Source organism: Gallus gallus, chromosome 2 (genome assembly GCF_016699485.2).
Source record: "Gallus gallus isolate bGalGal1 chromosome 2, bGalGal1.mat.broiler.GRCg7b, whole genome shotgun sequence".
Lineage (NCBI taxonomy): Eukaryota > Metazoa > Chordata > Aves > Galliformes > Phasianidae > Gallus > Gallus gallus.
This window is the reverse complement of record NC_052533.1, coordinates 87,875,330-87,902,959: the sequence shown is the minus strand read 5'-3', so window position 1 is coordinate 87,902,959 and position 27,630 is coordinate 87,875,330. Positions and strand designations below refer to the sequence as shown.

At 37.9% G+C, this 27,630-nt stretch overlaps 1 protein-coding gene across 1 annotated transcript in view; it reads right to left on the bottom strand.

Annotated features, from left to right (window-relative positions):
- The window catches only part of GABBR2 (gamma-aminobutyric acid type B receptor subunit 2), a 463,337-nt gene that overhangs the window by 89,061 nt on the left and 346,646 nt on the right, over window positions 1-27,630 (bottom strand). The window lies entirely within an intron of this gene.

Below are 27,630 nucleotides of genomic sequence, written 5' to 3'. Positions count from 1 at the left end.
AGAAATGCTGAGTATAGCTGAACAATTTTTAGAGCATTTAGAAGAATCTATTAGAAATTCAGTACGTTTACTTTTTTGAGATATTCACTACTAGGGGTACAGAACTGGGATACTTCTGTGCTTTAATGGTTAATTGGGAAAAGTCTTTTTCTACACCTGTGACAGACACAGCAGTTTCAAATGACCTGATGATGACTTAGTACATATGTTCTCTGGCTTAGACCTCCCCTATCTCTGTCCAACTCTCAGTTTTTTTAGCTGATAGGATGGCCTACAGTTCTCTAGACTGTTTTATGGATCCTTTGCTACACTATAACCCTCTTTCAGGTAAGACTGCTGTCACCACTGGTCTGAGACTATACCTCCTCTGTTATCATCCACAGCATTTCTTCAGTCACTCACTAGACAAAAGAAATATCATCAGCAGCTGGATTAGACAGAGCTATTTGAAAGCTGTTCTTGAGACAAGAGACGATTCCACAGAAAAAATGGTAAGAAAAAGGCCATGAAATTACATTCCCAGGAAGCATTTTCTACAGCATTAGCAGCTCTAAAGGAAAAGCTGTAATCTTACTAGAGTATTGTTGCTGAAATGAAGGTTTTGATATTGTTGACTCACAGTGAAGATTAGTGTAGGATGCTTGAAGCTGTTATATACCCATGCCAAAAGATGGCTTAACCACACCTGAAGCAATTGCTAAACTGCTGCAGAAAATAGCCTGTCAGTGACCGCCATGTTTTCTATCTTCTGAGTCGTAAAATTCCTACAAGGTTCAGACACACCTGCTTTGGAAGGGGCAATAGCTGGGGCTGAGGATGGGAAAGCCTCTGCAGGTAGGGAGCATTTCTATCACGCTTATTAATTCAACCTGTGTCAACTCAATTGGAACAAAGCAGCAGTGGAGAAAGGCAATCAGTGTACCAACATGGACGAGTACCTACATATGGTGTCTCCATTGCGTGAGCCTGCATGCTTCAGGCTAGTTCATCAGACTGTGAATTGGTATGGGCACAGTAGGTACATAATATTTTGCCAGTTCTTCTGCACAATAGGGTGTAGCTTGTGATTAACACTGTATGGTGTTTTTATTATTAACTGAAAACTAAATGGTACATATGATTAGCAGCATCTTGTTTAAGTAGACAGTAATATAAATCTTCTGGATGTAACTTAGAACCAAAAACTGGTAGTGTCTTTCTCTCCTACACCAAAGTACATTAAACATTGTAAACTAAACAATCCTGGAAAGCTTGGACCTAGAGATGGCAGGGAAAGTATTTAATCTAGTCTCAACATTAAAGTTCAAGACTGCATGCAACCCATGTACAGAAATACAGCTCATTGCAGCAGTCACTGTAGTAACAAGAGTTGAATTTCAGCCACAGTGAAATTAAAGTGGATGCTGTAAAGGAAACTGTGAGTAAATTCCAGGTTTGGATGCTCATGTGTGCTCCTGGCTTAAAGAGAGACAGTATTACTGCTTATCTTCCAGGGCACTGGGTAACAAACATAATTATTGTAATTCTTCTTGATTTTTTTTTTCAATAAATCAAAAGTTAATTACTTCACAGGTGGCAGAATGGCAAATGGAATGAATGCAGTCAGCTTGCCTAGAAAACTGGGTTCCAGAACATATGCGGTGAAATGAGACAGAAAAAAGGGCTGGCGAACAATAAATATCTATTTCCTGTTTGCTTTAAATAGGCTAACTGGTCAAGAGAAATATATGACTGATATTTATCCAAGTAAATAACAATTACACTACTAGGTATACTGGTCCATAAGCAATCTCAAGTACAGGGATGACACTAAATTAGCTAGTAGAAGACAGCTCTCCATCACAATTTATTTCTTTCACATTTTTTAATCAGAATAGATTGAGGTAAGTAGTCCTATGGCTCACTGATATTATTCTGCCTTATTGCAAGCTATTGCAATATTTGCAAACAAAATTGCAAGCTATTATTATTATTCTGCCTTACTGCAAGCTGTGACAGAGATCAAGCTTTTATTATATGTTTAAGAGATATAAGCAAAATATTTTTTGTTATTATTAAGTATATATAGGAATGCTATTGACAGTAATTTGCAGCATTTGTGGACTGCACACATGAAATATTTGCCATCCATATTGAAAGATTCTCTTGTATTCCTTTGTGGTGAAGTTGTTAAACAATGATCTAACACTGACACCATAACTGTAAACTATACTACAAATGTTTAAGGCATCCCAGCATGAGCTATGCTAAAATGTTAGGGGGCTAGCTAATGAGAGAAGACTAAAGTTACAAAAACAATGTGATATTTCTGGCTAAATTCATCAGACATGTCTACATGACTGCACTAAAAAAAACCAGATGCATGTGAATGCTGAATTATCCTTAGTCTTTAATTCAATCAGCTAGGTGTAACTACTTAAAACATTATATATTGCATGAGTTTGTGCCATAGCCATGAGAGCCTTCTCATAGAAGCCTACCACCTCGCTCACACTTTGATTGAGGTTAGGGATGAGAGTGTATTTAAAATTTGCTGGGACCAAATAGCCATATACAGCTTGTGCACAAGATGAATGAAACAGTATCTAATGCCTGAATTAAAACACTGCCTCAGTAATTTGCTTTTAAGAATTCTAACTGAATTAAGAATTCAGTTTGTTACTGTGGTAGAATTCTTTAATTAAGACTGGTAGGTAGCCTCAGTTCTGAGCTGTAGTGTGAACTTGGATGGGCCAAGTCTTGCACTAAAATTTTGCAATGAGATTTTGTTGAATGAGTGAAATATTTTTCACATTCCTTTTACAACAGTGACAGCACTTAAATAGCTAGTCAAGCCTTACAGTTATAATGGAATGGTATGACTAACTATAAAGGCCTTTTTCTTATGATACTTTGGAATTGGAAATGATTTAATTTGCACACATTTCTAACAGCAATTTCTTCATATATGATAAAAATTCCCTTGAACTTTGTTTTTACCATTTCTATTGAGTTCAATAGATCTTCAGCTGTTGATGTAGCAATTGAAACCTACACATGATTCATTGAGAATAACACAGTTCTCCCCAGCTGAACTTCCAGGTATGGTAGAACTTTCAGCAACTGTGAAACACTAATGGCAGGAGGTGACAAAGCAAACAGCACAGAGACAAAAATGGTGCATTCCTGCAGAGATTCTGGGTGCTCAGCATTCATGTTCTGTAATCAGTCACTCTTTGGGAGATGCCTTTTAAAAAGGCAGATCACAGTTTTCATAGCCACCCTCAATATAATAATGTATACCCTAGTATGAAGGCTTTGTCCTGCAGGAATTTCACTGTATAGGTGAAAAGAGTCTGAGAGATATTAATGTCTGATTTCCTTAACTATTAAATAGTTCTACTGGTGCTACATTTCCTCTGCACCCCTTAAATACTGTTGTCTGGTGGAGAAAAAAGTCTGTTTTGGAAAGAAACGTATTTACAAATTAGTCTTAAAAATTAAGTCCCACTTAAGCACAACCACAGTTATGCCTGTATTTTTAAAAACTCTAGAGCTTGATCTTGGCAGTTCTAGGCCAATAAATCTCACATCTAAGCCTGGTAAATGGGCTGAAATGATAAATTAAGCAGAATAAAAAGAGACCTGAGAGACCAGACTTGCTGGCATGATCTAATTGGCACGGACTCTGAAAAGGAATTATCTTTGACTGTAAATAAAATAGCAGCTATGGGAGAATAAGTTAATATATTTCATTTAAAAATTCAAGATTCTATGGAAGAAGATACCGCAGAGCCATGAAGTGATGGGCAAAACACATGCAAAACAAATGAACCGAATAAAGATAATACCAACATGTACATGACATGAGGGGCTGATTCCAATTATCTGCTTTAGAAGCCCATTGTATGTTTGGTTTGAGTTTTTGTTTTCAGTAAGTTCAAAAACAGAGTGATTCACAGTGCCTAAGAATCAAAGTATCTAAGCTAGACACTGAAATTCCCAGTGCAGTCAGTGAGGGATTTACATTCTGTGGTCCCTGGGAATTCACGCAGAGATGATTTAAGAGGTTACCAATCCCAGCTGCTTACCACTGACACAGGTTATTGCCACTGTAGCAGACCTGGCAGAATGGATGATATACTTGCTGCAATTCCACACTCATATCTTAACTTAAAATCACTGCTGACTTTCTTTCAGCTTAATGACTTTGGTGGGACACTGTGGCAGCCAGAATGTCATTCTGTCACTTCTGTCAGAGAGCTGAAGAGCCCCAGCAGGGAAAAGGTGTGGATGTCTGGTGGCAGTCAATTGCCCAGGGATGCCCCCAGAATTCAGCTGAAGCCGAATGAGGTGCTCTTGAAAGGCATTTCAGTGTTCCACCACTGTGGAAGCTATCCTGTAAGAAGTGCTAGCTGTGTCTTGGCACTGAGACTTCCCAGATGTTTCACCCTTCATTTACCCAGTGAATGAAGGCTTCATGGTCAGCACTTTAGTCTTCTCAGATCAAGAGCTAAGAAAGTCTTCTGCAGCTACATGCCACTCCTTTACAACAGGAAGAGGACTGAGTGACAGCAAACTCACCAGAAGAAAAGAAATTCCTAGCATTCCTCCTTTTGATGTGGACCTGTCTCCATACAAATGTCAAAGAGAGCAAAACTCCCCTGGTTAGCTAAAATCGAAGAGGGAGAGAGCACAGCTGGATTTTGACCCTGCTCCAAGAGGTATCTCTGCTCTCCACTGCACAAACAGGTGATATAAAATATAAACAATTCTAATTTTATGATTGAATTGTGCCAAATAGATTGTCCTACTTCATTCATGTGCTAAAGTTACATATGAAGAACACATATGAAAGCAGCAGATAACCAGTTCGAAGTAGGCCCTTCAAAGCTCAAGTAAACATCGAAAAGCCCATTGCTGTTTTCTCACCTGAACTAGAACTGTTTGCAAAGACGTACAATATCCCAAATCAGAAATACAGGGTTGGACACTATCTTGTATAATATCTATGCAACAAAACTTTTGTTACTGTACCAAAAACTGACATTACTCTTGATCTTCACAGAACTCAAATAGATTACATGTGCAAAGCATTAGTGCAACTACTCATCCACCTTTACAGTTATGTAGTAAAGACTATATGACTTGTATACAATCAGCTTTTCCTCTAATCTCACACGCATGAATAGAAAGAAATCCTGCAAAGTGTCGCTTCAGGGCACAAATGCAGAAACTGTGGAAACACATCAAGTATGCTGGTCTTCCACACACTGGAATAACAGCAAGCTTGTTACATTCAGGGTCTTGATTTTAGACCCAAATCTGAAAAAAATAAACATCTGATCATATGCTTCATTTTCAGCATGAATCACCTGTTGAATCCAGTGTGAATATCCATATGCTGAAGGCAGACAGCATATTTGGCACTTACTTGTTTTGGAACCATAGTCAGAAAAAAGATATAGTCTTCTTCTAGAGACCTGAAATCTACTGAAGTTCACAATGTGAAAAATTTACAGTTTGAATCAGGATAAATGAAAAATAGAAAATAATTGTCCGCATAATTGGAAACATGAAGAAGATAGAGTTTAGAAATTACAAAAGAACATACATTCTGGGGTAACAAGAAGAAGGATATTAATTCATGGTAATACAAAATTAGATCATGATGTCTTTTGTGGTTTGAATGCTACAGAGCATTCTAAGTTCCTTACCTTTTGCCCTTAGTAAATGATTCTCTGAGACTGAATATTCACTACAGTGAATGTTTCTGGCTGACAGGAATGTAAATAGAAGCCTATCACAGTGTCCTCAGAGTTAATTCCTAATGAATACCAAAACTCACCAAACCCCAACCTAAGGCCGCTGTCTTCACTTAAATTAGCACCATGCAGTTTGAAAAATGAACAAGCAAAAGTTATGTCAAATAATATTTAGAGTACTACTTCAGTTCTCTCACACTGGTTGTTTGGGATGAAGAGTCCTTTCAGGGCTATATAACTGAATCACAGTGCAAGCTCACAGCAGTAATGAATTACAGTGCAAGGGTGTAACGGTAGAAGGTTTAATTCCTGACTTATTCTAAGATCAAGGAGACATATTGGATTAAATATATTACTGTGAACTCTCATTAGCAATGAAATAGTCTGCAAAATCAGTAGATATTAAAAGTATTATACATAAGGCATTATAAAATAATGTCTTATACTAAATGATTTTAATAATTAACATGCATTATAGTATTAGGTCAGTTGGGTATTACGAATTCTATGCATCTAGATGTTTGAAAATTGTATTTGATACCTTTTCCAAAAGCTATTTATAGCTTAGGGGAATATTCACTGAGCTGTGCAGTCCCAGATCTCCCATTTATTTATGCTAATATTTCTGAACACTCAAACTGCTTAGCACCAGTCAAGGCCTCTTAGTGTTATTGTTCAGGAGTAAGTATGCACCACACATTTTATTCATGAGGTTATTTAAGGATATTTTAGGAAGAACTAGAACCCACAGGTTTTTAATGAAACAACTACTGATACCTTCCCTTGCAATACTGCACTATAGAACAAGTATTCTAAAAGATATGTAACATTAGTGCATTAGCTGTAGAATTTAATTACATTAGAAAAACAGGTTTTATAGGAGAAGGTGATATGTTTTGTTAGATTGGTTGACACTACCAGAAAAAAAAAGCAGAGAAATCTATGGGTTTATCAACTTTTCATCAGTTCTGAAAAGGAGGCAAAAATTTCATATCAATGCAGAAAGAAAAAGATGTTCTCAGTTAAACTTAATTATTTTATGTACCAAGGACAGTCTGAGACAAATGGATAGTTACCACTCATGGATAACAGGTATTTTTGCTGCTTGACTGTTGCTGGATAGAGGAAGACAAACTTCAAACACCTAATTTACAATCTCAGTATTTTTTATGATCATACATCTTTCTAAAAATTGAGCTACAGTTCTTGCAGTACAAATGGAAAATGTTTGTTCTGAAGATCAGAGAGATCTACAAGTGAAACAAAGGGTTATGATCCTAGACATTGGACACATAAATGCAATAAGATTGATCTAAGGAGTATTTTAGCTGTAGCATTTCTTTAGATTTTGATTAGCTTATGTTTTTTCTACTAGTTTTTTTTTAAATACATTTTATTTATACATAATAATAAACTAGCATTTTCAATTTTGGCCTTGTTGGCAATAGAACTTTATCAATAGTACATTATCTACTGTACAGCAGCCCATTTCAATATGGTGTAAGAGATGTTCTTGCTTAAAATACTCAAAAGGTCAACTTGTTGGCTAGCAGATTCAGCTTCTCTATCCAGCAGCGTGATCTGCACACTTACTGAAAAACCAAAGCTGCAGTAATCACTGTGATTCAAATGCTTGTTATCTATAGAAGATGTTCCTTCTCCTTTCTGTAGTTTGCTTGCAGATCACTGTGGGCAAGAAATTTTCCTTAACCCCAAATCTGTAGATATATAAAGATTCATTCACCAACACTACCAGTGAGTGCTATTTCATCAGTACTATATCCATATGAAAGAATATTCAGAGAAATATACATGTTTTTTAAAAATATGTAATGCATATGCAGGTCAACACTGAGGGATAATAGGGACAGCTGCTTCTGTCAACTTAGAGTTTCACAAAACAAAGGATTTCATTCTTTCCCTCCTGTCCTTTCAGATCACTAAAAAATGATCAGATTTTCGCTAGAGCAACCATTTTATGTCACATACTTGGAAACATCCAAATATCTTACAGACTCAAGCTTCCAGCCTTCATCTGTGGTTTACCCAGTAAGCTAGGTTTTTCTACAATTCTGTGATTCTGTGATTCAACGTGGTTACAGTGGCATTATAAACTTGACTGCCCTTCTCTCCTCAGCTCAGTAACAACGATGAAGACATAACATCAGCCTATTATGAAATTCCTTTCCTTTCTTAGGTTCTTCCCTAATACCTAATGAAAACTTGCACAGTCTCAAGAAGGTGGAATTTATATATCCAGGCTTACTCAGAAATTGCCAGTATGTGTGGGAAAGTAAAATTTCTACTTTATTGGAAGCATTCCCGATATCTTTAAATCCATACAACTATAAAAAAAAAAATCCCAAAAACTTATGAAAGCAATAGACCTGACAAAAGCAGCTTTAAGAAGACTAATTAACTAGTTATATGATATGAAGTTTGTGTTTTCTCAGTATATCAATTTTAATTAACCATGAAATGGAATGCTAATTACTGTTGTCATTTCATTTTAGACAGTCAAATCAGTTGCAGAATGGACTTCAGTGGATGTACTGAAAACACATTTCAGAATCAAACATGTGACATCAAAAGTGTTTCAAACAAGAAATCATTCAAATATTATTCTGCAAGTAATTGGGAAAATAGTTTTGGTCTGCAGCAAGATTCTGGATGTCATGTCACTGAAAGGAAAAGCCTCTGTGGCAAGGAGATTAACATACACAGGACTTCAATTTTCCACTTAACCAGAATTTCTGCAGTAGACAGGGGCTGCATCAAGACAGACTGGAAAAGCAAGAAGCATTTCTAGCAGAAGCTTCCTTCAAGAAATTTGGAATATTTTCCTGTACTACCACGTGCATTTTCTTATCTGCACTTTGCAGCCGTCTAGCAGACACTAATGAGAGATTTCATGTTCATACCAATTACTTGAAATATTTAATGTCCTTCTTAAGGTGCATTAACACATCAAAGAAATGACTCAGTCCAAGTATTCCACAATGCTGCAAAGGAAAAAAAAAACATGTCCCCGCTTTGTGCTGTACTAGAAATGCCTTTGAGTTCTGCTGTAGCTAAGGCTATGTCACCAGTTTTATTTTAGACCTTCATTTTTGGAGGTTGATAACCCAGGGAAAAGCAGGGTATCCAGATGATTCTGGGTAATTTGCATATCAGGTAAATAACAAAGCCTTACCCTCCTTAGCCAGTTAGGGACATTTTTAGGTAGGCATCGGTCAGGATCTGCCCAAAAATCTTTGACAGAAGAACAAAAGTTGTAGCATGCAACTGATAGGGTAGTGGATTTCCACAGCAAAATAACTCACTGCATGCTAAGGAGCTAGAGTGTTGGATGTTAATTTTTTTAAGGTCTGAGACAAATAATTAAACCTCTCTGCCTGTGAATATACTCTTCTGGAAACAATAAATCATCTTCCTCTGTAGGCTTTGTCAGAACTCGGTAGATAACATTCATAAAACATTTCAGTGACGAGTACTGTCTGGATATTAAATTACATTTCAGCATTTAAGAAAAGAGTTACTGAAACAACAGGGTTCAGTAGGAGCAATGGGAGAGAAACCTACAATGAACATAGCTTAGGTTGCTAGTGATACATTGCAGTGATGGTGGTCAGTAGCTCTGGTAGCAAGTCTCACATTTTTGGCTGTTTTTTTCCTATTTTTTATCTTCTGTAAAGCTGCTAGAAAATATAATCAATCCTCTGTACTATAATCTACATGAAAGTTAGCAATTAACTTTGTGTACTCTTACCTTATCCATTAATATTACTACTCGAAAACTCTGATGGTACAGCTCAGAGTGGCTGGTTATGCATCACCACTGCCTATATGGCTGCCCCTGGTTAAGACTGCCCGAAAGTACAGTATTTCTAGTTGGTGAGAAGGGATGTGATCCATAGAGAAGGCAGCAAATTAATTGGATTGCAAGTGGTGAGCCCAGCAGGGTCTGTGTGAAGCACTGTTCACTGCACCATGAGGTGCAGCCTTGACAATTTCCATTGGAAGAAATTGCTGTTATTGTCAGAGATTGTTGCTTGCAAAGACATCTCACCATTGGTACATAAACATTATCAGAATTTAGCGTCATGTCCTTTAAAGTCTTATTCGATCTACTTCTGGTATGGAAACATCTTTAGCTGTTACATGAAATAACATTTTCCTAGCTTGCACATCTCATTGACTGAGTTTGGTTCACAGTTTGCTGCTTTACTCTTATGGCTTTTTAAGAATCAAGAGTCAGCATTGGGAACAAACTTTTATCTTTAGCATATCTGGAATCATAATTGTAATTACTTGCATTTTTCATTAGCATTCTAAAAAATTCCCACAGATGTGATGTGTACTTCCCATCTGAACAGAATGTTTATAAATAATGTTAGGATTGTAAAATCCCATTTCCAATTTTTCACCATTTTGATGATAATTCCAAATCTTAAACCTAGGGGTATTAAAATGAAAGCATTAGTCCTAGAAAAATATTTTAGTTCAAAGTATAACAAAAAAAGGCTGCAATTGTTTTCATGGGTAACAGCTAATATTCACAATATCTAAGGTTAATCTTCCTTGCCCTAAAACCGACAACTCTTTCTTGAATAGAATACGTTCTGCCATTCCATTTGAAAACTTTAGTTGTTGAATTTAGAACAAAAAATGTTACTGTATGTGTAATCTATTTGTGATCTGTAGGTCAGATGCAAAAGACTTGTCTATCGGACCTTTTCTTCAGCTAGCACTCCCTTCGACAAGAAACCACTAATGCCGGTAGCTTCTCAGTCCTAGGAAAAAGTGGCTGTTGGTACTCAATCTCCTTCATTTACCTTCTTGAAGTGAAATAGAGCTGAAATGGTTCAGAGGTGTGTTTTAACTTTTTTTACAGTGCAGTTAGTGGAATTCCATGCACAGAATGAAGAACTTCACTAAGTTTCCCAGTCAATCCTTTGTATCTTCATTCAGAACCAGTTACTACATTTTCAAAATGACAAAATTTCTGCAGAAAAGTGAAGCCCCAGATGGAAACCATACAATGACGTGTGCAAATTCACAGTCTTGGGACTGGAAGAGGAAAAAAAGTCTATAAATGTACCAAAGGAGGATTCTCAAATGACAAAATCCTGAGACTTTGAAGGATCTAAGGGAATCAGGAAGACAACTGTCACTGGTTTTCAGTAAGACCTGGGAACTAAACAGTTTTGGGTATCTCATTTGCTGAAGTTCAGCTGGATATATTACAGCACATAATACATCCATCAGTCAGCCACACACCACTGTGGCAAAGGGGAAATGGTTTTAAACTGGAAGAGGATAGATTTGGACTAGATATTAAGAAGAAATCCTTTACTTTGAGGGTGGTGAGACACTGGAAGAGGTTGCTCAGTGAGGTTGTGAATGCACCCCCCCCGTCCCCCTCGAAGCATTGAAGGCCAGGCTGGATGGGGCTTTGAGAAACCTGGTCTAGAAGGAGGTGTCCCTGCCTATAGCAGGGAGGTTGGAACTAGGTAATCTTAAAGGTCCCTTCCAACCCAAACCATTCTGTGATTCTGTGATTGTATAATTCTATAATGTATATAAGACAATACAAAATTTTGATGTGTTGATCTACCCACAAAAAGAGAAAGCAGACTTAAAGCACTTGCAGAGGTGATTAGGAGCATGAAATACAAGGAGATAAAAAGGTGAAACTATTCTGAGGGTGTCTGTACTATTGATTCCAATAAAAAGTCTGCAGGACAGAAACTTAAAGTATTAAGAGAGAAACTGTGGAGAGAGTGAACTAAGTGGAAAAAAAATTTTGGTGGAATATAAAAAAACCTTCATCCCTCTATTCTGTTGTAATGGGGACAACACTGCTTTCTAAAAGGGCTGTGAAGAGATAATCAGCAACCAGAGCAGCTGATGAAATAGGAATAGAATAATATGAAGAGAAATGACCATATGATTGATAGGACGTTATTACTTAATTTAGAATAAATATTATTAGTGTAGTTATATGAAGAATAAATGTGCTCTGGATAGCTAAAGTTTAGTCCCTTATTAGCAAATTGCTGGTTTTCCTGACATTTTGAGGCAGATAATTGTAGTGCTGGTTTCCAATTGTTACTGTATCTTTACTACTATTCCTAAAACTGTTGGTCTGATGTCTGTTACCGTATCCTGAACCTACAACTCTATGAGGCTGCCTTAAGTCACTACACACTGATACGGGAAGAATGAAGGCATTCAGTCTGGAGAGCAACCCTGCCGCATAAAATAGATGAAAGAGATGACTCAAGTGAAGTCTTCTAGTGTTCAGTTTGTGTGTGTCTCAGATGAAAATTGTAAAGGTGAGTTATGCAAAAAGATGCAGGCACAGTGTGAGACCCAGCATCACGCTGCCCAGCTTTGAACTGGTTGGCTTCTGTTTCTGAAGTGCAACCCACAGCTTTCTAAACTCTCTCCAGTGCTCTTTGGAATGAGATTCAAAGCAGCAGCACAGTGAGCACTGAGCCACAAACACCACTCCAAGTAAAATCCTAATGAGAGAGGTGTGTCTTATACCCCAGCTTCCAGTTTGGGGCTTCCAGAAGAGGATTAGCTGTGCTAAAAAGTGGAGCCTATTTTGTATGTGGAGAATTTACATTTTTGGACAGAGACACAGACTGTGCAACTGCAGTAATCACCACTTGTGTAATACAACTCTCACTGAAGACACAGGGAGCTGTAGGTGTTTCTTCCTCTACATAAGTGCAGTTTCAAACCCTGATCTCTTGTGTTCTAGAGAAGAATTTGAACCACCACTTCCAGTACCAGCCCCAAGACCTGCCATACTTCCTAGCAGAAACCACCCTGAACATGCTCAGCCACAAAAAGGAAAAAAGGAGGTAGCACAGAAAAGGTAGACTGATGGGAAAAGTCTCAGATAGGACACATGAACCAAGAACAGTTTCTGTACTTTTTTAAACAAAAACATCTGTCACTGTTGTGTTTTCAGTACATTTTATTCTTAGAATCAGAGAATTAAAGAATCATTAAGGTTGGAAAGTCCACTAAAATCATCTAGTCCAACCATCAACTCATGCCTGTGACTGCTCTAGACCATGTCTCTCAGTGCTACATCCACGTTTCTTGAAAACCTGTAGGGATGATGACTCCACCACCTGGGCAGCCTGTTCTAATGCACCACCACTCTTTCTGAGAACTTCTTAATGTCCAACCTGAACCTCCCTTGGTGCAATTTAAGACCATTCCCTCTCATCCTATTGCTCTTACCTGGGAAAAGAGTCCAACTCCACCTTTCTACCACCTCCTTTCAGGCAGCTGTAGAAAGTGATAAGGTCTCCCTTGAGCCTTCTCTTGTCCAGATTGAACAATCCCAGTTCCCTCAGCCACTCCCCATAAGACTTGTTCTTCAGATCCTTCACAGCTTCATTATCCTTCTCTGGACATACGTCAGGGCTTCAATGTCTTTCATGTAGCAGCACTTGAGATGCGACCTCACCAGTGCTGAGTACTGAGGGATGGTCACCTCCCTGCTTCTGTTGGCTGCGCTATTTGGATGCCATTGGCCTTTTTGGCCACCTGGGTACACTGCTAGCTTATGTTCAGCTGACTGACAACTAACACCTCCAGAACTTTTTCCTTCATGCACCTTTCCAGGCACTCTGCCCCAAGCCTGTAGTGATGCATGGAGTTGCTCCTCCCAGTAATCGAAATGCAGAACCCAGCACTTAGTTTTGTCAAAGCTTGCCCCATTGCCCTCAGCCCACTGATCCAGCATATTCAGGTCCCTTTGTAGGGCCTTCCTACCCTCAGGCAGATCAACACTTCCCCCAGCTTGGTGTCATCTGCAAACTTACTGAGGGTGTACTCAATCTCCTCATCCAAACTGTCAATAAAGATATTAATTAGATACTAATAAAGGTATTAATACATGCTTGTATTAGACTAATACAATAGGCAGAACACCTAAAGGGATAAACGTAGAGAAAGTCCTGAGATACAACGTGGGTGGTGAACATCCACTTAGATGGCGTGCACACAGGTGCAAAATTTTAAGCACGAGTGATATTTAGATGTCTGCAAACTAAGAGGCAGGGATCTCTAAGTGGAGTGTAAGTACTGAAGAGGGTGTTAAAAATGAGTCCAAGTCCTTTTATCTTAAGATGAAACAAACAATAAATGAAAGATATTTTTTGTCGTAAATAGAAAAGGTACAAACTATGGAGTAACTTACACATGAAGTCTGAATTAGTCAAACATAATAGCTGCACAGAGTACATATGGAACACCATAGCCCATCCTAAAGGGCTGCAAAGAAAATAAAATAGGAATCAAAGAAAATAAAAAAGAATATACAACAAGGAAAAAAAAATAGTCAATGCAAATGCATAAGATAAAGTAATGGACCAAAAAAAAAGACCATCATTTTAGTTACGATAGCACTTTGGAAGTTGACACAGGACTATATGCCATGTGAAGAGTATTCCACAGATGGATAGCATATTAGTTTTGCTTTCTAAATGCTTTTCCAGGAATTTGCAAGCCTATCAAAAACTCAAAGTTGTAAACTATTGTTTTTAATATAAGAAATTGCGAGTAGTAAATCTCATTCATTCACCTTTGCCAGTTACTACAGCCAACCATTGCTGCATTTCTTTATTTCTATTCTTCCTAATTCCTACTTGCATGCTCCTGACTGCTTTTCTTCTTGTGCAATGAGGCATACACATGTGCACTGACAACACGGAAGACACTGTCCTTCTCATAATATTGCAGAAACTTAACAACAAAATAGAAATAAAAAGCTAAGGAAAGGAATTCAGCTTACAGGCAAATAGATGAAGAGGATATTTGGCAGATTCTACTTTACACAATTCTATGCACTTCTTATGTACAAAAAAACATCCCCTGCAATCCAAATGATCATTACAGTTGAAAATTAGTATTTTAAGGATAGGACCATTATTTTTGTGAAAGATTACAGGTGTGATTTGTATTCCTACAACTGCTTGAATATTGTAGCAAACCTTCCGGTGTTCCTCCAAGCATTACTCACAACTCTAGTACTGAAATCTGGAGGATGCTTGAAAATTAACAATTACAACCAATATATTTGCAGGTGGAAGGGACTACCCAAATACACCAGAAGAATAAATGAGAGGACTGTTAACAAGTCCAATGACATTTGCAACAGTAGGTGACAGGCCACTTCCTTATAAAGTTAGACTCCTAGGTCAGTAACTGTCACTGTCTTTGGTGAGAGGCTTTTCACCTTACACTACTATACAGTGCTGGCAAGTTCTGATCTTTCCTCTGACTAATTCTGGTCACTGACTCTGTTCACCACCAGCACTTCTGCTTTAAGCTGCTTTCTCTGACCCATTTCTTCCTGGCATCTTACTCTGGCTTGGCTCAGGCCTCCTCTTTACCAGGATGAAGCTTCAGTGTCAAGCTTTCCCAAATGCATTTGCTTTTCCTCTTTTTTTTTTTTTTTTTTCTTTTCTTTTATTTTTAATGTATGACCTGACCTGCATGGCTAACGGGAATGAGCTCAGCAGTCTGTCAGGTCTGACAGTTCCCCCAAGCTGGAGAAACAGACACGGCTCTTTCAAAACATATTAGACTGCCAAAAAGACTATTAAAGACATAAAAATAAGAATCAAAATCAGCCCACTGGGTCCTACTTTCTAAGTGTGTTGTGTAGGATAAAATGATTTGTATCCTAAGTTGGGGAGACCAAACAGAAAAGCAAGCTCTCTGCAGGAAAACAGAAATGTGGGCTTTCTTGTATTCACAGCTAAACAGAACCATCATTCAGGAAGTTTGGCTTTCCAAAACATATGTTTTATTTAACCATATTACCTATACATTTCTCAAGTCATCTATGTGGTTTCACAAAATTTCATACTAAATAGAGTGAATGTGCTGATTTGATATTGTTGGTGCTTAAGGTTGGTTGACACACGGAAAACATACAGGGATCAGGGGGACACCTGAGTAAGAGGAAAAGGTAAGTGCTGTAAAATAACATACCTTACAAATATCACTGGTTCAGAAACCTCACTACTGTTGGGATGAGCTGGCAACAGCAAGCAGCATAAATTCCACGTTGCAAGAAAGGATAAACAGGCCTAGGATTATTTTTCCTTAAGTGGGTGCTGCTTGGACTCTAATTAAAGTGTGGATAGGTTAATGGAATAAATATAGCTAAAACCGTTGAAGGTGGTTTTCTTTTCTATTTATCTATAACCTGGGCATCACCTCTAGAACCAGAACACTTCTTGGATCACAAACTAGTCTTCTACTCTCAGAGATACTAGCCGGTGAAGAGTCTCAAGTAAATTATGTTCTCCCATTCAGCAGTGAGGATGAAATCGATATCCCATTGTTCACTGTTAATAATAATAATCTTTATATAACAGCAATTAAAAAAAAAACAGACAAGAATATTTATGAAAAAAGTCTGATTTATAGCACATTGAGAATATGCTTTGCCTGCAGCAGCCATCTGTCTATGCACTTCACAGCTCTGTTTTCTGTAGAAGACAGGCTGTCATATGAAACGTTTCTTTCTGCTGTTTATTTTGGGGTTCTCAGTTTGAAGGAGATGAAGTATTTTGTACATTTTTTTTTTTCAGCATAAGAAGACATATCTGAAGGCTGACACACGAATCAAAGACCTTGAGAAGGTGTTAAGCTTGTACAAAAGTTAAGTGGAAGTGAAGATTGGGTCAGATGACTGTCAATGGCAGTAAACACTCCCACACAAAGTGCCTTAGTGAAGGCTAATACTCATGGTTGAATCTCAATGAATCAGTTTGCTGAGCAGAGTATTTTGGAAAAAACAGGTACCTTGTTTGCCTCAACATCAGAATAACACTCGTATGTTCTGACAGTGTAGCTACGGCAAAAGGGCCTTATTAGAATTTTATCCAAACAAGCAGTATTCCTATGTATGAAAATTTATTTTGTTGTTAAGATTTTGGAGTTTCATGAGAGGGACAGGATCTTTCCAGAAGTAGGATCACATCTATATGTCTAATTGTTAACTACACATCCAGACATATGAAAGGCAAGCCTCAGAGGGAAAAAGAAAAAAATGGGTTCCATGTGTTGGTTAAGATCTGAACTCCACTGGATTTAGATGCTTCGTAGAGAAACAGCTAGTTTTACAGCAATATGGTCAACTTCAAAACTGCAGAAAAATAAATTGAAACAAAACAAAAGAGAAGGATGCTGGCTGATGAAAGAAGCTGACTGTAGCAGTGACCCTAACAATTTTTGCAGTAGAACCACATTATGGAACAATCAGCTGGGCAAAATCTCTGAATGTCTCTGTAGATACAGACTCAAAACAGCAGAAAAGGAAATACTCTACTTAAACAAATGCAGGTATGTCCTTAAAAGAGGAAAGAATGACAAACATTTGTCCTTGAAGGATGAATAACAGCAAGGCAAAAGAGATGTAGCAGGTTAAAAGTAAATAGATAAAGAAGAAGACAGTAATCTGGAAAGGAGGCAGCTGAAAAAATGAAAAGAGAAAGTGTAAAATATATATTGAAAGAGACAGAAACAGAGAGAAGAGGAAACCAAGAAATGAGGAGGAGGCAAGAAGAGCATTTCAGTACATATTTGAATTGGTTCAAACCCAATAATTTATGTAATACTTTCACACCAATTTCAACAGGATTTGACTCGGTTATAATTTGAGTTCATTTTTCTATTAGACTTGCAATTGTGTGCAGTGAATGGAAAGAATTTGCAGGATCTGTTTGTTTCAAGATAAACAGGAATGCTGGGCTGACAAGTCCAGAGGAAAATAATCCTGCCCAAATAAGTAACAAATGGTTCAGAGCTTCTTCTAGGTTTATGTCTATTTCAGATGGGTTCAGTAGGAAAGACTGTGCAGATGTGGTGAATATACCTCTACTCCTCTGGCGGTTTTTTTGGAACATAAGTCCACTTACGACAAGTTTTACTTGGGAGGGATGCAAGAAATGAAGGGTAACTCTGGTAAAATGAATGTCAGATATCTGCAACTTGAAAGAAGCACATTTATGTTGAGATGCAAATGTGTGCTACAGATATTATAAAGTGAAACAGGACTAGGAAACTAACTCCTCTTCAGGATGTAAGTACAGAAAATCCACAGTTTATTCAGTTTGGTGACTGATATATTTTTTCCTTCTTGGAAATCAAATCAAATGATTTGCCAAAAACGCCATAGTCCTGTTTCTCAGTAGAAGTGAGGAGACATATTATATTGGCTCACCAAAGGCCACAACCGTAGAGAACCTAACAGGGGACCAGATGTAGCTGACAGTGACAGTGACAGAGTGGCACTTTCCAACAGGCAGAAGAGCTGCTTCTCCCCACATTCAACTGTCGACAATGGATCCTTTCCTCCCGTCCTCTTTCTATCTGTGCAACAAGCCTGGGTAAAAGATGTGTAGGAGGAAAGCAGAGGAAAGAGATGGTAGGCTTCATAGGAGACATCTGATCTAGAAGTTGCCAGAGTGCATAATTTATTGCTGGACTGGTGAATCAAAAAAGAGCGTGGGAAGAGCACAAGCAGGCTAGACTTCTTATAATAATGCTCACTGGAAAATCAAGAGCTGTAGCATATTAATAGCATACGCAAAACAATATCGGTTTACTACAAATCACCTCAAAATGTGTTTTCCTGGGGCCTGCAATTTATACTGGCATTGGGAGAGCTATAGAGCACAGCCTAAGGACTGCTGGAAAGAGCTTTGACAAGACTGAGCTACTGCACTTAGTGCCATTGTATTTGCTCTGCATTAAAGGAAATAATTCAGCAGATACTTTTGTAATCAGAGAAATTTTGAAGCAGAAGGCATGCTCTCCAAACACTCAGTATATTTTAGGGCTAGAAAATATGTGATAACTGTATTAAGATAGCAAAACGTTATGTATCAATCTTCTGAGTGTCCCACACCCACAGGTATTGCCATAATGATAAATTGATAAATCAAATGGAAAAATAAACATTTTCTTTTCTTGCAGAAAGTTGAATATGCATCAAACACTTTTCAGAATTTTAAAGTCAAAATAAACAGAAGTGTATTTCTGTGTTTTCAGTATTGCTGGATTTTGGAAAGAAGTCCTGATAATAGACATCTGTTATATTCCAATTAAATGCAAGAAAAAAACAAAGATGTATTTGCAGTTTGACTAAATAAAACTCTCTATTCATTTCTATTACCCACAGCTCTTTCTTTCAACAAGTATAGAATCATAGAATCATAGAATCGCTAAGGTTGGAAAAGACCCACAGGATCATCCAGTCCAACCATTCACCCTTCACCAATGGTTCTCGCTAAACCATGTCCCTCAACACAACATCCAAACGCTCTTTGAACACCACCAGGGTCGGTGACTCCACCACCTCTCTGGGCAGCCCATTCCAGTGCCTGACCACCCTTTCAGAGAAGTAGTATTTCCTAACGTACAGCCTGAATATTCCCTGGCGCAGCTTGAAGCCATTCCCTCTAATCCTAAGTAACATCACTTGTTTCCACAGTCCTTATTCCATCAGAATTACCCCAGAGGCAAATACAGCAGCCTATGGATAGCCCAGTAAGTGGTGATTACAGCACATTGAACAGCTTTATTCTGCAAAACTAACAAGGAAGGAGATCAGTCAGAGCATCTACAGCTGTTCAGCTGTACCAGCCAAAACTGAGAAAATAGGTCATAGAATCATAGAATATCCTGATTTGGAAGGGACCCATACGGTTCATCGAGTCCAACTCGTCACATGAGGGACTACCACTATTCTGTAGCTTGAAGACCCTAGAGACATTATCTTGGGTCAATCCACTCTCACTGGTGTTATAGTGATCTCTTTTTGTTCAAATTTTATATAGGTCTATAGTCATTCAGCAGAGGATTGGCTTTCACAGAGTCTATAATTTATATTTGATGATCCATGTAATTTCCAGTGACTGTGGTTCTTAGTAGTTTCTGAGTTACTAACACTTTTGTTTATTACAAATTAGTTAGAAAAAAAGAATAACAGAAAATACCTCAGGCTTCTTGCCAATTTTCCAACAATTTTCCTTGTAACACAGTACAACTGTTGGGTAAAAGCTTCCATTGGAGTTTTCCCAGTGGTTACCAAATTAACAACCTGCCACCTTCACATTTTTGCCTTCTTCAACTGTACTTCACCCTTGGAGAACTAAAGTACTCCTTTACCTTCCTCCTGACTGTCTCAAGTGAATATTTATTTTCCTTAAAGTAATTAAGCAAGTAATTAAACAAACAAACAAAAAACCACCCATAACAAAACACTTTCCCTAAGTCATCTTCAATTTCTTAATGCAGTCTAGTATGAAAGGAATACTGCAGGAATCCATGCATTCAGAAAAGCCAGAGTACAGCCACTGAGTGCGTGCTAGTGGCTGTACAGAACAGCTTGCAGAGTCAGGGCTTGAATTAACAGTATAACTGGGAATTAAAAAGATAGAAACCAAAAACCTACAGCATATCTTCCGAGGATCTGCTTTGTGAGACGCAAAACACAAAATGCCATTCTGTGCTCCGGGTGTTAAGGAAAGAAATTTCTACCAGTAATTAAGTCTTACCCTACTTTTTTTTTTTTTTTTTTTTTTTTTTTTTTTTTTTTTTTTTCCAGATACTAAGCAATATGTACAATAAACTTCACAGGTTGCTCTGGCCACACTAATGTATGAAGGCTCTCTGAAAGTAATGCCTCCCATTTTGTTATGTGGGCCCACAACATCAGAGATGGATGCTGGTGGTATGGTGGTAGAGGTTGAACCTTCCCACCAATATCCCGTTACATTTTGTTGCCATGAGATAGATTGCAGCAGACAAGATGCTATCTGACTGACTAAGAATTTGCTCTATTAAATAGCATTATTGTGTTCTTTGCATCTGTTATACTTTCCATGGAAATAAAAGGGAGGTATTACTTTCAGAGCAACCTACATATTCAGTTTCACAGTGAGACTCCTTAGTCTCAGGAAAAACACTTGCAAACTACAAATGTTTTCTTGTTAAAACATAAGCAAAAAATGACACAGAAGTTCACCATCACAAAGGACAGCCATCTGAGTCTCAATATGGTCTTAATATAGTCAATATGGTCAATATGGTCCTGGCTTTTATCAGGAATGGTGTGGTGAGCAGGACTAGGGGAAGTAATCCTGCCCCCTGTACTTGGCACTGGTGAGACCTCACCTTGAGTACTGTGCTCAGTTTTGGGCACCTCAATATGGAAAGGACACTGAGCATGTCCAAAGAAGTGCAACAAGGCTTGTGAAGGGCTTGGAGAATATGCCCTATGAGAAGCGACTGAAGAAACTGGGGCTGTTTTGTCTGGGGAAGAGGAGGCTGAGGGGAGACCTTATTGCTCTCTTCCAATATCTGAAAGGTGCTTACGGAGAGAGTGGGGTTGGTCTCTTCTCACTGGTGACAGGACAAGGGGAAATGGCCTTAAGTTGTGCCAGGGGAAGTTTAGGTTGGATATCAGGAAAAACTTCTTTACAGAAAGGGCTGCTAAGCACTGGAATAGGCTGCATAGGGAGGTGGTTGAGTCACCATCCCTGGATGTGTTTAAAAACCGTCCGGTGTGGAGGGTTGTTAGGGTTAGGGTAGTATGGTTAGGTCGTGGTTGGACTTGATGATCTTTAAGATCTTTTCCAACCTGAGCAATTCTACAATTCTATGATTCTATGAAAGCAAGTGGAAAGTTTTATAGGCCTTATTTATACCTTATGTGCACACAATTAATTTCAGAAAACATTACATTGTATTGTATGAAAATGATATAAGTGATAAATCTAAGATAATAGAGAGAAATTACAGATATTCAAAAAAGATGCAAAATATCAACCCAGACAGCTTTGAATTTAAAGACCCAACATTGTCATTTTCTCCTGTCTTCAATGAATTGAGCCATAGTTTTCATTATTATCAATCTACTTTATTCAGTTCATCAGTCCCTTGAGAAACTACTTGTAGGCTTCATTACTTGATTTCTTCTGCTTCCCTGACTTTGGCTCCATAGCAACCAAGGTAAAATTAGTAGCAGAGAGGAAATCCCAAACAGCCCTGAGACAGAATCTTAGGAAATTCACCTTTTACTTAAAAAGGACGACATTAAACCAAATGTGCACCTTGATGAGATAACTAGTTCTGGATTAGGACTTATGAGGAGTGAAAATTGCTAGTGTACCTGTATGTAACAGACAGTCCATAAAACACTGCCATGCTCAGAGACCCACCAATCAACAGGGTATCAGGAGCTACAGCTTCAGGCCAGTAATAATTGAAAGCAGTTGGACAGCCCTCATTTGAAAAACAAAAACAAAACTAAAGAAGAAAGCTGGAAGAAATAGGATTCTCACCATTTTAACAGGTTAGCATGGAAAATACATTTTAAGGCAAAAATATCTTGAAGTAGTTTTTTTTTTGACCTTCTGCCTGGCATATGAAGACACAGTGAAAAGTTCTGGTGTGGTCATGACTGTCACTGCCATGGGAGAAAATAAGATAAAAACTTTTAAGCACGTGGTTGTAGGGAACAGTCAAAAATTTCTATCCTTTTCATTTACCAGGCCAAGAGCTAATTAGTTGGAATAAATAAGAACACTTCCCTCATGGCATATTAATTCACAACACATACTCATGGGGGTTCCTTCTCATCCTCTCAAGCATCCCGAACTGCCTACTGAGAGGCAGCATGGTCTGCCCTCCAGTACTGCCCTGCAGAAAAGTGGGTATAACATCACTTACTGTGTTTTGAAGTCTAATTAGCTGTTTGTAAAGAGAACTGAGGCCTGAAAAGGCAGATGAAAAGTGCTTCAGAAATGCAAAATATTATTATTACTATTAATAATACTAAAGAACATGCACCAAATAAATATCATAGCAAAACAGCACGGACAGTTTCATAAGATTCACGAACTATATGAAAAGTATGTGAATGAGAAGTTAGGGAAATACCTTCATTTCCTTCAAGAAAACTACTTAAACATCATCATTCTTGGGTTTTAACAGTTCCTTTTAATACAGCTGGCATTAAATATTATGCATAGGCTAGGTGACTTTTCTAAATAGAGAAAATAATATGGCTAATGTTATCCAAATGACTCCTTATTAGGTTAACAAATACTGAATGTGAATCAGGAGCTTTCCAGATTTGCAAGCACTGAATTGGCTGGTCTCTTGAAAAACATGACCTATTTTTAAACACTGATCTTCAAAATGCTCCACTTACAGTCTTATGTTCAAAGTATTAGGATGCAAGGTTTGGAACAATCTAAATAATTGATGATCTCCTAATCAAAAGGGACATACATCAAAGAGAAAAAGCTACAGTGCTGTTCATTGAAAGACTTAGGCAAACACAGAAAAAAAGAAAAAGGAAGGTAGTGACCGAAAACGTGGGCAAAAGCAGAATTAAATCACTACCAAATCTTTTTTACAGACCACTCCTATCATAAATCCCACAAACTGTTTACGATGAATAATTCAGTTGACAATACCAAGAAAAACAAATCCCAAAGCAAACTGAATTTTCACTTGATATTCGTAACTCATACTTTGAACACAGATCAGTAATATCCCCATATCTAAGTATTCAAATGTCTACTATTTCCAGACATGGAGTTGGATAAAAGAATGCGTTTTCAAACCTTCAACTTATTTCACCTTGAATGAGAATGATTATAAGTTTGTGACAAGCAACTCGACAGTTTGGAAATTCTTAATTTCCCTACCAAGAAAATAAATAAGTAAGTAAATAAAAAATCACTGGCTTTATTTAAACCAGAAAATGCAGAATTAGAAAGAGGTTTTACATTAATAACTGTACACTGGAAAGAGTTTTGATGTGGATTAAATGGCTATAAACCAGGTCACAATCAACATAGAAAAGTCACAAAATATGTGAATACACTTAGGATACACCTCTACTTAAACTGTCACAACTTAACATGTAAATCACATCTTGGGAAATAGAGACATCTTTCAGTACCAACAGAAGTAAAATATTCATGGGATCTAAACTGTATAAAAATAAACTAGTATCAAGTTCATGTAGGTGAGGAAGATTTCTGATATAGACAAGGAGAATCTTGACAGCAGTTCACCTTGTAGTTTTTGCGATAGATCATTTAAGGCAAGACTCTTTTTTTAATTAATATTTGCCAATTGCAATAAAATAGTCCTAAGTTCCAAAACACACTCCCCAAACTGTAATTTTAATGGTTAGACTTCATTAACATTTTAGAAAGAATTCATTCCATTGCCACTTTGATCTCTGTGTATAATCCTATGTGCTACTGATGTGCCCTTGTGGCCAAGAAGGCCAATGGTATCCTGGGCTGCATTAAGAAAAGTGTGGCTAGCAGGTCGAGGGAGGTTCTCCTCCCCCTCTACTCTGCCCTGCTAAGGCCACATCTGGAGTTCTGTGTACAGTTCTAGGCTCCCCAGTACAACAGAGACATGGAGCTGCTAGGGGGAGTCCAGTGGAGGGCTACAAAGACGATGAGGGGTATGAAGCATCACTGTTGGCTGAAAGGCTGAGAAACTTGGGGCTGTTCAACCTGAGAAGACTGAGAGGGGATCTTACAAATGCTTAGAAATATCTGATGGGTGGGAGTCAAGAGAAAGGAACCAGACTCTTTTCAGTCTTTTCAGAAGGAATAAACACAAACTGAAACACGGGACGTTTCATTTGATTACAAGGAAAAACTTCTTTACTGTGAGGATGACAGCACTGGCACAGGTTACCCAAAGATACTGTGGGGTCCGATTCTCTGGAGATAATCAGAACCCACCTGGACATGATCCTGTGCAAGGTGGTATAGGTGACCATGATTGAGTGGAGGGATTGGACTAGGTGGTCTATCCTCAGCCGTTCTGTGCAATTTTGTATGAATTATTTTTTTTATTTTTTTTCTGTTTAGAGTTGTGTTTTAGATATGTCCACCACAGTCAGCTTCAGTAGCCACATACTTTTGCCTTGTTTTCTTTGCTGGCATCTGGAACTCTGAACCAAAAGAACAGTGTTCTGCTACGTTAACCTTTTTTTCTTAGGTCACCCTTACTTCCACTCCCTTTTCTCACGCTTTTCCTTAAGTAAGATCAACAGAGAAGGTCATGTTTTTTCTCCTTGTGTTCTGGATGATAAGGCAGTTTTACAATTCAGAAAAGTTGAAATGATAAAGTGTAAGACATGGGAAGGAGTACTTAATCCAACAAGTTTGTTTTCTATGAACAGGTACCAGATACCTCATGAGTGACATACAAGCCAGAGAAAAGGGAGGTTTTCTAGCATGATTGCTACACTCTAAGACAACCATATCCATAATTATTAATTTGACAACTTGGAAAGCAAACCTATTTTTAGGAAAAGAATAATGAAATTTAATTTTGTCCACTACAGGATGCACATATATAATAGCTCCTACCATCTAACGGTAAAATTTCCTGCAATTTTCCTGAACCTACAATAAATACAAAAAACAAACACAAATTTCCTTCTAACTAGAAAAAAAGATTAGCACTTACACTCGGCACTTTCACTCATACATGTTTTTCTCCTTTATCCCTTTAACTCACTGTCAGAATCTGAATAAAATCAAAATAATAAGTGGCCACTTCCTCTATCTGCCACCCCTTTCAAAAATGGAAAATAAGCAAAGATAGTACAAAAATGACTAATGAGTTACTAAGCTATTTTAGAATATGGTTGAGAGTCAGGTCTAAGATTGATTTTTAATCCTGGGCTTAAAAAAGGAAAGGTCCTGGAAATAGTTACAAACCAGCCAGCCTAGTAGAGGCTATTTCTCATGTATGAATTGCACCCAAAGACTGAAACTTTAAGCTCTCCCTGTAAGAGTCTAAAGATCTACAAAGCTGTGTTTTATTAAGTTCTTGAACCTTTATAATAATTTACTGAAGGAAAAGTTAGAGGCAGACTACATTTAAAAAAGGGACACAACTTTGACTCTACTCCAAGATGAATGAGAACTGGATGACTTATTAGGGTTCTGAGCTCCAACAAAGCTGAATACAAAAGTGCCTACTTAAACTACGTGTGGTTAACACTGAGGACTGTTGTAAGTACAGAAATGCAATATGTAAGGGGAGAATGGTCACTTACAACTCACTCTCTTGACTTGAAGCTCAGCCCATTTCCCATTAGATCTTAAGATAGGCAGTATGGCTCTTCTCTACCTGCTCCAAAACATGGAAAATAATTGCTCTGTAATGAAAGCAATTACCTTAAAAACGATGCAATTTTTTATGAATTTGATAATTGTGAAAAACCAATGCAATATTTGGTGGTCAACACTGGGTTCATTCGCCAGTGTACTTACTGGTTTGCTTCAAACATGATTGCTAATTAGAAACCAAAAATGTTTTCCTTCACCCCCTTTGCATGATTCATGGATAAAATTTCTGACACAAACTGGTTAAAAGGTAGCAGCTCTTTGTTGAAGGACTGGCTGTCACAACCCATTAAACACTTCTAACATACAGTCCAGAAGACCTTAATTCCGAGTTTAGAGGAACATGTCCCTCTTTCATCAAAGGTTAAACAAAACTTGAGGAGCAGTTTGTTGCAAGCATTGACACAAGTCTGTCACATTTTAAGCCATATATTTTGTAATTTGTCTTGTCTAGCTTTTCCTATTAGTTTCAACAACATGCTGTGACAGTTTGATAGATTCATAGCCTTTGCAGTAACTCAAGCCTTCGTATATAAAATGAAAATAATTATTTAAAATAGCTTATGTATATTTACAGAAGTATTTAAAGAGGTTTTGAGGTTTCCAGGTGTGTATCAGTCTGTGCTGGGCTATGGTAAAGTAGCTGTGATCTAAAAGAAATTTTATTTTGCCAAGCTTTTATTTCCCTGCGTTTTGTGCAGCCCTTTGCTTTCCTAGTTAGCAGCACCTGCTCTTTCATTTCCTCAAAGTAGGTCAGTAGTCAGCCATCAATCTTTCATCTTCATTACAGCTAAATCCTAAAGCCTGAGGCAAATGAACCATTTTAAAGGAGATGCAGTGATAGCTGTGGTATTCTGTCTCTTGTGTTAGCCATTTTCAGCTGAAAAACATCACAAAATCCAGATGAAGCTAGTCAGTCTTCATCTGGACAATATCAGAAATTCAAACAGTTTCCACAAATTCTTCATGATAATCCACTGCCTAGTTCATAAACACAGAAACGTGGGTCTAGCCACCACACTATATGATTTTCTTTATATACTTACTAAATTCTGTATTTCTACACTTCATGGCCCCATTATCACCCCTAACAAGAAGACAATTATAGATTCTTAGCTAGTCTAGTGTCTTCCAGCTTCCAACTACTTATGATTGATTTTTAAATGCTTTTACATGTGTCAGCTATGACAGACAATTTTCATGCTTCTTTCACACTCCTCTTCTTTATTCTTCCATGAAACTCAGAGAGAGTAATCATACCGCATCCTAGTACTTATTCTGCAAATTTAAAACAAACTGAACTTTTTTTAGACTTCTTTAGTAGGAGAGTTTTTTTACTTTTCTGATTAATCCATTTTTTGCATGTACCTGTTTCTTTATGATTTTTTCTCCTCTCCTCTCCTCTCCTCTCCTCTCCTCTCCTCTCCTCTCCTCTCCTCTCCTCTCCTCTCCTCTCCTCTCCTCTCCTCTCCTCTCCTCTCCTCTCCTCTCCTCTCCTCTCCTCTCCTCTCCTCTCCTCTCCTCTCCTCTCCTCTCCTCTCCTCTCCTCTCCTCTCCTCTCCTCTCCTCTCCTCTCCTCTCCTCTCCTCTCCTCTCCTCTCCCCTCCCCCCCCTCCTCCTAACAATCCTAGAGAACTGTGGAACATATTGATGAAACATTC